Raw genomic sequence first — 13051 nt, forward strand, 5'->3', positions numbered from 1 at the left:
TTACAATGACTAGGATTTCTTTTGCAAAGTTCGACGTTGTCAAGTTCGACAAATCGAGAAATTTCATACTATGGCAGAGGTGGGTTAAATATTTGTTAGTGCAGCAGGGTATGGTAAAGGCATTGTATGGAAGGCAATCAAAAGACATGGACAAAACAAGTTAGAATGAATTAGAATCGAAGGTTGTGGTGACTATCAGATTTTGTTTGGCTAATGATGTGATGTATCACATCATGGATGAGGAATCATCGGTGGTAGTTTGGTAGAAATTGGAAAGTCCATATATGTCCAAGTCGTTGACGAACAAGTTGTATCTTATGCAAAAACGATATTGGCTTAAGATGTCAGAGGGTTCGAATTTGAACCAACACATCAACGTATTTAATAAAATCATCAGTGATTTAATACGGGTTGATGTGAAGTTCGAGGAAGAAGACAAGGAGTTGATGCTACTGAATTCCCTACCTGCATCTCATAAGTATGAAAATTTGGTTACAACTCTAACATAGGAAAAAGAAACCCTGAATTCGGAAGAGATCACAAGCACTCTATTAGGTTTTCATCAGAGGAAGAAAGCTAATGATGAGATTTCATAATGTGAAGGGCTTGTAGTAAAGGGTAATCAAGAACGTGGGAGAAGCAAGTTTTGGAGCGAATCAAGTACCAATAAATCTTAGTCTCAGTCCAGGAAGAAGAAGGACATATAATATTTTAAGTGCAGTAAAAAGGGCACATAAAACTAGATTGTCCAAAGAAGAAGAAGGGGAATGTAGAAAATCAATAGAATTCATCAAAATCTGTGAATATAGTGGAAAAAGGAGACTCAGAGAGCGGTGATGGTGATATGATTTTTGTTTCATTGAGTTTAGATTGTCTCACAGATTCTTGGATTGTGGATTTGGTGTGCTCTTATCACATGACACCAAATAAAAATTGGTTCAGCACCTTCAGATCAATAAATTTTGGTTTTGTTCTAATGGAAAATGATACTTCATGTAAAATTTTTGGAATAGGAAATGTCAAAATTAAAATGTTTGATGGGTGAGAAAGTTATGTGATGTTAGGCATATACCGGATCTATGGAAGAATCTAATTTCATTGGACACTATAAATTGTAATGAGTTTAGTTACAAGTCTATAGGTGGGGAAATGAAGGTGAGTAAAGGCATCTTAACAATGATGAAGGAACAAAAATTAGCAGGGAATATCTATACATTACTGGGTACCACCGTTGTAGGTGAAGCTGCAGCTGCAGAGTCTGAGTTAGATATACTGTCTTGTGGCATATGCGGTTAGGGTATATAGTTAAGAGTGGGATAATGGAGCTTCATAAGAGAAATATTTTGAAGGGTGTCAAAATATGTAGGCTGAGTTTCTGTAGGTATTGTGCTCTTAGGAAACAGAATAGGGTGCAGTTCAAGACAACCACACACAAGACAGAGGGAATTCTCGACTATATTCATTCATATGTTTGGGGGCCGGTAAGGGTAGCATCATGGGGAGGACATATGTACTTCTTGAGTTTTATTGATGATTACTCACGAAAGGTTTGGATGTATTTCATGCGGCACAAGTCAGAGACATTTGTCAAGTTCAAATTATGGAAAGTTGAGGTGAAAAACCAAGTTGGGAGGAAAATTAAATGCCTTATGTAAGACAGTGGAGCTGAGTACGCTGATTCAAGGTTCATGGATTTGTGCGAGTAGCATGGCATAAGGAGACACTTCATAGCACACAAGATACACAACAGAATGGTGTGGCAGAAAGGATGAACATAATTATAGTTGAAAAAGCTCAGTGTCTCAAGTTGAATGCAGGGCTTGCAAAGAACTTTTGGGTAGAGGCAGTAAATATGGTGTGTTTCTTTATTAACATATCACCAAGAGCATCATTAGATGGGAAAGTTGTAGAGGAGGTGTGGGCAGGCAATGCGGTAGACTACTCTGGTTCGAGAGCATTTGGATGTCCAGCCTATGTGCACGTTTCTAGTGAGAAGAGATCAAAACTTGATGCAAAATCTACACGATGTATCTTTATGGGGTATTAGAAAGGTGTGAAATGGTTCAAATTGTGGGATTCAAAGGCAAACAAGGTGGTGATAAGTAAAGGCGTGAGAACTAGCAGCATCACATTATAGTTATACACAGACCCAAACCCACTGTCAAGGCACCGCCCAAGTATGAATTTGATGATCTGGTGACTTATGCACTCATTACTAGTAGCAAGGATCCTACGACTTTTCAAGAGGTGGTGCATAACTAATAGAAAAGTAGATGGATGTGTGCTATGGTGGAGGAGATGGAATCACTGCATAAGAACCAAAAGGGGAGTTTTTGGAGCCTCTAGAAAAGAAAAGAGCGATAGGATGCTAATGGGTGTATAAGAAGAAAGAAGCGGTATCAGAGGGAAAAAAAAAAAAAAAAGGAGAGAAGTTCAAGGCTCAATTAATAGCAAAAGATTACTCACAGAGGAAAGGGGTTGATTATGATGATATCTTCTCTCATGTGGTCAGACACACTTCCGTCAAGATAGTGTTGGGATTGGTGGCATATTTTGATATGCATTTGGAGCAAACAGATGTAAAGACAACATTTCTCCATGGTGATTTAGAAGAGCTAATTTACATGGTACAACTAGAAGGGTTTAGTCAACCTGGACATATTTTCTTAACATAAGATTTTTTTTTTTAATAGGTAATGCCTCTTTTTAGGTTTGTCAAGAATGACATTTTGATTAGCTAATACTCTATCAAAATTCTTTTTTAGTTGAAAAATTCTTGAAAAAACATGGTTGAGATTATCAATTTTCTTTTTCAAAAAATTATTTTCCAATCTTACCTCATTTGTAGGAGAACTAGACATAATTTTAGCTTTCAAATTTTCATTTTCCTTTTTTAAGAGCTCATTTTCATTTACCAAAATATTTAATATCTTCTTGAGTTCTTTGTAATTAAAACCAATGCTTTCATGATCATCATGCATTTTAATTAAAGCATTGTATAACTAATCATAGGAGGGTTGCTTATTTTGAAAGAAATTTACCTTCTTTCTTTCCTTTGCCTCTTATTTATCTTCAATGACTATGAGGCAATGAGTTGGTATTTCATCTTCATCCTTATCCCTCATCTCCTTATTCTCACTTACCTCTTCTTTATCTTCAAGGTCAATGAGGCAATGCTCTTTGATTTCATCATGTAATTATCTTTTATCTCTATTTCAACCATGTTACATTAATGAGCAAGTAAGTAGCAATTTCATCATGATTATCATCATATACCATTTCAAAAGCATTCCAAATATTCTTAGTTGTATCATGAATATAAATTTTATTAAAAAAAATCACGGTCTAAGTCACTATATAGTATGTGCATAGATTTGCATTAATGATACCCAAATGCCTCTTATTTGTATTCCACCTATTTTTGGGTTTAGGCACGGTCTTTCCATGTTCCACCATAGTTAGAGGAGTACACCCATCTTGGAAACTATTCCATATTTCAAAATCAAGAGATTGAAGGTATATACTCATCCTAGACTTTCAAAAATGAAAAAATTATTTTCATCAAAGAATGGTAGTCTAATGGTGGAAGACCCCTCAAATCCATATGAAAAAGTGCTTATTGTCATAGATCCTCTATGATGATCAAGTCCAAAAACTAGAGTTCTTGCTCAGGAACCAATTAATTATTGACCCGACGACAACCCAAGAGGTGGGGTGAATTGAGTTTAATAAAAATTAAATGTTTGATACAAAATTTAAAGAAAATTAAGAAAAAAACAACCAAATCACATAATATAAAAGCAATTAAATCAAAGAGAGAAGGGAATAGAAATTGCAAACTTTTTGTTTTCATTGTTTTTGTTTTTTGTTTTAAATTTTTAGTGGTTTGGCTATCCCCGCCTATGTCCACTCTCTCAAGACCAATCGCTTAAGGTTCTATTCCTTTATTTTAGCAAAGACCAAGGAACCAATTAACACCCCTTGTTTTTTAAAGACCAAGGAAACCAAATTATAACTCTTATTTTTTGAAAACCAAGGAACCAATACAACAAAGTTTTGCAAGAGTGAATTCATTACAATGAAGGATACATAATAAAATCTCACAAAATAAACTCTTGAAGAATAATCAAATATAAGGCTTAAGAATGTTCTCTAAAGGATTGACAATTTAGAATACAAAGAGAGAATAAGAGAGAAATTAAGGTTAGAACACTTGGTAGTTTAGTATAGATAAGTTCTTTAACATTCTCAAGACTTAGGAGGACATATATATATATAGTTTCGATGAAAAGTAGCTATTTTTGCCTTTTAGAGCCTTTTGGCTTGTCATACTCGTTGATTTCATAGAGAGTCTAGTTGGCCGCTTACTGGTCATTCAACAGAGAAAAGTGACTGTAGAAGGCAAAAGTTGCCAAACCGATTGATTGTCTTTAGGGGCTAGTTGACTACCTTTAGGGGGTTTGTTGACCGCCTCTGGCCTCTGCCTAGGCTAGTTGACCGCCCCCCACCCTTGGCATAAGGTTAGGGTTTGATTTTCCTTTTTGTTCCTAATTTACTGATTCAAGCCCTATAATGCTATGTCTAACGACTTTAGACCCAACTCTGGTGAGGTATTGTCTGCTTTGGACTACTGACCTCACGAATTTGTCTTATAAAAGATGCCTCACATAGTTGGAGTCCAAGCCGTCATTATAAGCTCAAGATCTCCCTAGTGCACATCCGATGTGGGATCATGACAGACTCTCTAGTATGATCTTTGATGCCCTCATCAAGGTGGCTTATACCTCTCTATATAATCCACTCACATGATAGTACCCCCAAGGTAGCTCTAATACCAAATGTAACGGTCTTGGATCCAACTCTGGTGAGGTATTGTCCACTTTGGCCCACTGGCCTCATGAATTTGTCCTATAAAGGTTCCTCAGATAGTTGGAGTTCAAACCGCCCTTATAAGCACAAGATCTCCCTAGTACACATCCAATGTGGGACCATGACACTACCTTATATTTTCATAGAATTTTACATTTTAAAGTATATTACAATTGAGAGAAAAACAATACAAATAAATGAAATTTAAGCCTTCAATATCTTCTCTCAGTTCTTTAATTTTTCTTCAACTTTAATGGCTTAAATCCTATAAAAACAACTTAAGCACAAAGTCATTAGTCCATAATGATTTATGTTATAAGAAATGAGAAATGAGTATACATACTATGTTCAATAAAAGAGAGAGGTATGATTCTAGTATACACTGAAAAGCATGCTGCCACACACTGTCATTAACTCAATCTTCTTTATTGAGAGGTGTCTTACCCCATTGTACAACATATCTTTTTAGGAAATCCCAGAGATCGAGTTTAGCGGGATCTAGGGGGTGGAGACTAGTTTAGTTACTTTTTGTGAGTGTCTTCAAGAACTCAGATATGAGTAGTTTATGTAGTATGCCTTTAGGCTTATATTAGTGGCAGACGACTGCTCATATATGTTAGAAAGTGCATCCATCAGAGACTTGGTGTATGACATGTGCTTGATATTTAATGTCATAGACTTTGACAATGTCATTCTAATAGCTCCAAGAGCTTTTCGGTCAAACAAGTCGCACTTGTCCTCATTCATAGATCCTGACTTTCCATTCAATGGTAAGTGTAACTCTTTCCCAAACAAGTAATCTTCAATCTGCATCTTCTAGAAATTGAAATTGTTGCCGTTAAACATCTCGATCTTTGAGCTCTTTTTGTTTGATATCTTGATTCGTTGATCTGGAGATGGAATTAGCTCAAATAGACAGCACGGTTGGATCCATAATGGTCGAAAACCTTATAAATGGTTTAAGTCTTCCGAAAAATGGCTTTGAAGTGGCTTAAAAAAAGCCTCAGTCAAACCCTTGGTCAAATCTGGTCAAACATAGTCAAACTTAATGGAATATACCTCTGACTAACGGAATATTCCTAACAATATCATTGACGCCATTAACAGACACCGTCCATTGACGTGGTAGGATGTGGGGTCCACTGCTGACATGACACAGTGGAGCCCACCTGCTGGCAGATTCTATGGCTCTTATTGGATGACATGGCAGGGCTAACATGTCAGTTGCTGCGGTTGCCATGTGGCGACTGATGGGGATGCCACATGTTGGGTATGGATCAACCATTATGGAGGGTTGGGTATGGTCTGGGTTTGGAGTGGGTTACTAGGTCGAGTCGAAGCGGCCAGGTAAGGAAGACACGTGGAGCGTGTGTGGGTGCATGACCAGTAGGGTGCCGGCGCGTGAAGGTGCGTGAAAACATGGACGACTCCACATATGGCGTGTGTGGTGCCGTCCGTGTTCCTTTCAAGCTCCGATTTGCACCATTGGCTTTGTCTCGACGAGATGAACGTGATGGTGGCCTCAAAATTCAATTTCAAAACACTGGAAAGGGCTATATTTTTGGTGAATTTCTCTAATCTGGCGTTTTTGCTCTGAACTAGTCTTTGATACCACTTATTAGGAATCTGTGAGCAATAAACACACGACAAAAAAATAAGAGACACTAGAAATTACGTGGTTCGATCTAGATTGACCTACGTCCACAAAGCAGACCACAATCTACTATGAAATTGGGAGAAAATACAAACTCTCTCTCTGCTCTCTCTGCACTCTTCCTCACTCTATTTTTTACACATACACATGTTTTCACTTGCACACACTTCTCTATTTATAGATGATTGGAGGAATTACATTAAATGGTGATAGAATAATTACAATAAATCGGCAATCAATAGCCGTGGACACAGCTCAACGCGACTCTAGCTTGCACCAACTTGCACGCGCCACCAGCTCACACACAACACCGAGTCTCTAGCTCTAGCTACTCAACAATCTCCCACTTAGAGACGAAGATGCCTCCTCAACCAGTGATAAATGATGTGCTCAAATATGTCTTCAGGCATGAAGACCAACTAAAATTTAGCACAACTTCAGCTTCTCTATAGTCACCACCTTTGTCAACATATCTATTGGAATTGGTGTGATCCCAAGATGGGGGGTGAATTGAAAATTTTAAACTTTTCGGCTAATTTAAAACATTTCGTCAATTCACCACAGTTCATATCCATTCAACATATATATACATGTATGTAAAGCGAGTTTAACAATAAAAGCAAACATACATGTGTGCAGTATCTTATTTAAATCAAATGTGTGCATAAGAATAATTTTGACATTAATAAACATCCATACACATGATGAAGTTAAAGTGCAGGAATTTAAATAAGATAGAGAAAGCGACACCAGATTTGTTATCGAGATTTGGCCAAACCAGCCTACATCCCCCGCCTTGGGCATACCCCCCTAGGATTCCACTATACCTGCTCACTAAACTGAGTGGAGCAAAAGCCTTTTATATCCTCTCCTTACGGGATGAGGAAAACCCCAACTCAATTACTAGGCTGAACTAAACTAATCTCACTTAGGGGGCTGAGACTCCCCAGTTCAATTCTGGGCTGAACCGAACCAGTTTTATTTACGGGGGCTGAGACTCCCTAATTCAATTAATGGATTGAACCCAACCATTACAATAAAACCATTTTTGTACATGAAAGTGCTTTTGAAAATACAAGCTGAGATGTACACGTTTAAGCTCAAATAAATGCACTCTAATATGATATGCAATACTGTTCGGTAGAGTACGAATGCTTATCTAAATAGTATTTTGCAATCTTTGAAAAGAATGTATATAATAAAGAGTTTCAAAGATTTAAACCCTACAAAAGATTTTCTCCAAATAGTATTTTTTCAAGAATGAACTGGAGAATCTAGGGTTTTAGTTTCAAATAAGTTTGCACAAAAAAAAAAAAAAAAAAAAAAAACAAAAATACAAGCATTTTAAAACTATATGTGCAAATCAAAATGAATGCCCTAACTAAAATGTTCTCTTCAAAAAGTTTTTCAAAATAATGAGTGGAAGAGAATAGAGAGCATAAAAAATAACCCCATAAAAGATTTTGCAATAAAAGCAAGTTTTGGGGGAACTTTGATTAGGATAAAAATTAGAGAGAAAATGAGCTAATCAAAGTTACTAATCTTGACTTATGAAGGGGTATATATAGACTTAGGGAAATTTTTTACCATTGGGGACACGTTGGATATTATTAGAAAAGTTTAATTAATTTCTAACTCTAATTACCCCAGTTAAAAAATTGCAACCCGAGAGTTTCGATCGCCCGAGCCATAGGTTTGGTCGCTCGAACACTCACAAAGAGAAAAGATGTTTTTTGAAGTTCCGGTGCTTGAGTTTGGGTTCGGTCGGCTGAACAAAAGTCAGAAACATTCATTCGTAGGTTCGGGTGCCCGGTGCTTAGTTCGGTTAACTGAACTGACCAATTTGGTCGCCTGAGGTCCGATTTGAACGCGATGGTTCGATTGCCCGGGTTGGTAAAAAGGTACTAGACATGAGTTAAGTAGCCTGGGGAAGCTTAGTTCAAATTGGTTCGTTCGCCCGAACTAAGTCAAACTTTTGATCGGACAGCAGTTCGGTCGCCCGAGGCAGTTTGAACTGCCTTGGTTCGATTGCCCGAAACCTCATAAAAATGTCCTATTTGGTCTTTTGAACCTATTCAACCATGTGTGAATAAGTTATGGCATTTTGTGCAAAGGACTAAGAGTCCTACGGTTAGACTATGATATTGCTACGATCATTTGATTAACCTACAATCTGACTATGGCATTACTGAGCATCCAAACATACTATGCAAATGCATGCAATATTACAGATCAGAATAAAAAATAAATGCATTACAAATGAAATAAACAAATGTCTTCTTCTTCCTTTTGCTCTTCAAGCCTCCATGGAATGCGCTAAAATGATGATAAACTTGAAGTTCCTCCTATATTCCACTTCCCCTTATGTGTGTGTTGAAGTATAACCTGTTCAGTCACTAGAATACACACATAAGTAACATGTGTGTCTGTCAGCATCAAAACAGAGATCAGACTCAAAAAGCCAATAATATCTGCCGGATTCTTGCTACTTTAGATTTTTTTCCAATGTCAACACTCCATCCTCTAATAGAGATCTGACGAAATGATAACATAATCCAATGTGTTTGGTTCTGGAATAAAATGCAGAGTTCTTTGCCAGATGTATCACACTCTGATTGTCGCTATAAAAAACATTTCTCCCATGCTTTATTCCGAGCTCTGTTAACAAACGTTGAAGCCAAATCATCTCTTTACTTGCTTATGTCACTACTACGTACTCAGCTTCTGTAGTAGATAGAACAACAATCTTCTGTATCTGTGACATCCAACTAACTACTGTTGTGCCAACAGTGAATATATATCCAGTGATGTTTCTGCGATGATCAATTTCACCTGTAAAATCAGCATCTACATACCCTTGAATTTTCAAGTCACTTTTCCCAAAACATAGGCACTTATCAATAGTGCCATGTAGATATCTCAAAATCCACTTCACTGCTTCTCAGTGAGTCTTCTATGGATTTGACATATACCTGCTGACGGCTCCCACTACTTGGCCAATATCTGGTCTGGTACCAACCATAGCATACATGAGACTTCCAATGGCCGAGGTGTATGGTACCTTAGAGAGACAGAAGTGACCTGCCAATGGTGTATTTACTGCTTTGGCACTGCTCATGTTAAACCTCTATAAAACACGGTTAATGTACTATAACTGAAATAACCGCAACATACCTTGTTGCTTATCTCTAGAGATCCGCATCCCAAGAATCTACTTTGCAGGACCCAAGTCGTTCATGTCAAACTCCTCTAACAATTGCTGCTTCAATTTTCTAATCTCTTCTATATCTGATCCTGCGATTAGCATATCATCAACATATAACAATAGGATAATATAGCAGGTACGATATCTCTTGAAGTAGCAACAGTGGTTGGCATTACACTTCTGAAAATTTTTCCTCTGCATACAGCTGTCAAATTTCTTGTACCATTGCCTAGGAGCTTGTTTGAGATCATACAAGCTCTTCTTCAATCTGCACACAAGATTCTCTTTACCTTTAACTGAGTAACCTTCTGATTGTTGCATATAAATTTCCTCATCAAGGTCACCGTGAACAAATGCTTTGAGGCAACAATACTTAAGAAAAATATGATGGTTGTCAGCTTCACAACTAGTGTAAAAATATCAATGTAGTCAATTCCTTCCTTCTGCTCGAAACCTTTGATTACTAACCAAGCTTTATACCTCTTGGATCCATCATGCTCTTCTTTGATCCTGTACACCCATTTGTTGTGAAGAGCCTTCTTACCTTTGGGCAACTTAGCTAGTTCCCATGTTTTGTTAGAGGTAAGAGACTTCATCTCGTCTTTCATTGCAAGCTACCACTTGCTCGAATATCTTGCCTGACATGCTTCAACATAGCAACTAGGTTCTCCTCCATCTATAAGAAGTAAATGATTCACATACCTCCTATTTGGTACATGTTGCCGAAAAGATCTCCTAAACTCCGGAGCTGGAGTAGGAGGTAGTGGTGCAACAATCTGCTCCACAGGTTCCTTTTCTTGAGAATTCTCGGTGTTCTACTGAGGATTCTTGGTGTTTCACTTACGTGTCCTTATACTTTCTAGGACATCATCCACATCTACATAGGTTGTTTCAAACTCCGTAGGTTCTATTGTGTGTCTATCTTTGTACACTACCTTTTCATCAAAAATCACATCTCTGTTTCTGATCACCTTTTTGTTTTCATCATCCCAAATGCGAAACCCATATTCATCTCCACCATAACCGATGAAGGTGCATTTTTAGGATTTTTGATCAAGCTTATTCCTAACATGATCATTGATATGTACATATGCAATACAACCAGAAACTCTCAAATGTGAAAGTCTTACCTCTTTACCGCTCCATACTTCTTCTGGTAGTCTATAATCCAATGGTACTGATGGACTCCTATTAATCAAGTAAGTTGTTGTGTTGACTGCTTCTGCCCAAAACATCTTTGGTAAGCCTAACTGCATAAGCATGCTTCTAGCTTTTTTTGTCAACGATCTATTCATCCGTTCAGCTACACCATTGTGCTGAGGCGTACTTGGCACAATTCTTTCCATTCTGATACCATGCTCATAGCATAATTTATTGAACCCGGTGTCATCATACTCACCACCATTATCGGTTCTCAACTTCTTGATTTTTCAAACCAGTTTAATTTTCAACCATTGCTTTCCAAATTTTAAAAGCATCAAAGACATCAGATTTGTTTCTCAGGAAAGTAAACCCTTACCTTCTGAGAATGATCATCAATAAAAGTTATGAAGTAATGCTTCTCAGTTGTGGATGAAATGTTTATTGGTCCCCATACATCTGAATGGACTAGGTCAAGTATCTCCTTCTTTGGGGTACTGGTGTTCGTATGGAAACTGACCCTCTTCTATTTCCCAAGTATGCAATCCTCACATGTGTCAATCTTCACTTACTATAAATCGCTCAACTTTCCTTTTGAGTGCATCACCCTAAGTCCCTTCTCACTCAAGTGTCTGAGTTGTTGATTCCAAATTTTGCTATCATCATTTCTTGTAACAACTGTAATAGACATGCATGCATTAGGGGTTACATAAATAATTCCACTTTTCTTACCTCGTGCAATCGTCAGTGCACCCTTCGAAATCTTCCATTCATCACCAATGAAAGTTGTGTTATATCCTTCATCTGCTAGTTGACCAACTAAGATCAAGTTCTTCCTCAGGTCTGGAATATATCTGACATCTCTCAGCTTCCATATTGACCCATTCATCTTGATCTTCACTATCCCCTTGCCGACAATGTCGCAAGGTTGATTATTGCCAAGGTATACTTTACCGAAGTCACCTAGTGTATATTCCTCTAGGCAATCTCTACTGCAAGTAGCATGAAATGAAGCTCTAGAGTCTAGCACCGAAGACTCCTTTTTGCTCTCCAAAGAGCAGATTAACATATCATCATTTTTTGAAGCAACATTTGCTTCTGTTTTCGCCTTCGTCTCATATTCTTTCTTCGGCCCTTTGCACTGGTTTTTATAATGACCAGTTTTTCCACAGTTCCAGCATTCAATATTCTTTGTGCTCTAGGAACCTATGTCTTGAGAAACTCTAGGTTTTTTGGATCTGGACCGCCTAGACCTTGATCTGTCGTAATTGTTTGATTGTCCATGTCTGCTTCCTTTGCCTCGACTTTCCATGTTCAAGGCTGAACTCGAAGTGTAACCATGGTTTGACTGCATTTTGATTTCTTCCATCAAAATCATGCTGACGACCTCATCGTATACTAGCTTTGATTTCCCTGCAAAGCTACTAATTACAGTAATAATACCATTCCAACTTTCGGGCAACTGACTGAGAATCAGTAGGGCACGAATCTCACTATCAAATGTAATCTTGACTGAAGCGAGTTGATCCGACAACTTGTTAAAACTATTCAAATGCCTACTAAAACTTTCACCTACAGACATGGTCATAGTAAATAACCTTTTCATAAGATGTACCTTATTTGCAGCTAACGGCTGCTCATACATGTTAGAAAGTGCATCCATTAGAGACTTGGTGGATGATATGTGCTTGATATTAAATGTCACAGAGTTTGACAACGTCATTCTTGTAACGACCTGCTCCTTTTTCACATATATTTTTTTTATATATAAATAAATTATCATTACATCATACATTCCAACTCAGCAGGTCACAATCCACCTGGGCCCGTGGGCACCAGGGATATAACAAAACATACAGCAGAAGCCTACGCAGCAAAAAGTATAAAATCATATACATCTTATCATAATGTGCATAACACATACCAGAGTCACTACAATTACTATCTCACAGTATATACATCTCAAAAATGAAATCTAGGGACAATCCCCACAAAACCTAACTGTCCCTACCAAAAACTTACCCTTCCAAAGAGGGTAAACAACTGAACTAGATCAGTGGGGCTTTTCCCACTCTCCTATCAGTGGCTCCTGAAAAATGTATAAGATTTAGGGGTGAGACACCTCTCAGTAAGGGAAATAAACTAATACCAGTGTGTGGCAACATGAGTATTCTGTGTTCTAC

This window comes from Malania oleifera, chromosome 3 (genome assembly GCF_029873635.1).
Source record: "Malania oleifera isolate guangnan ecotype guangnan chromosome 3, ASM2987363v1, whole genome shotgun sequence".
Taxonomy (NCBI): Eukaryota; Viridiplantae; Streptophyta; class Magnoliopsida; order Santalales; family Ximeniaceae; genus Malania; species Malania oleifera.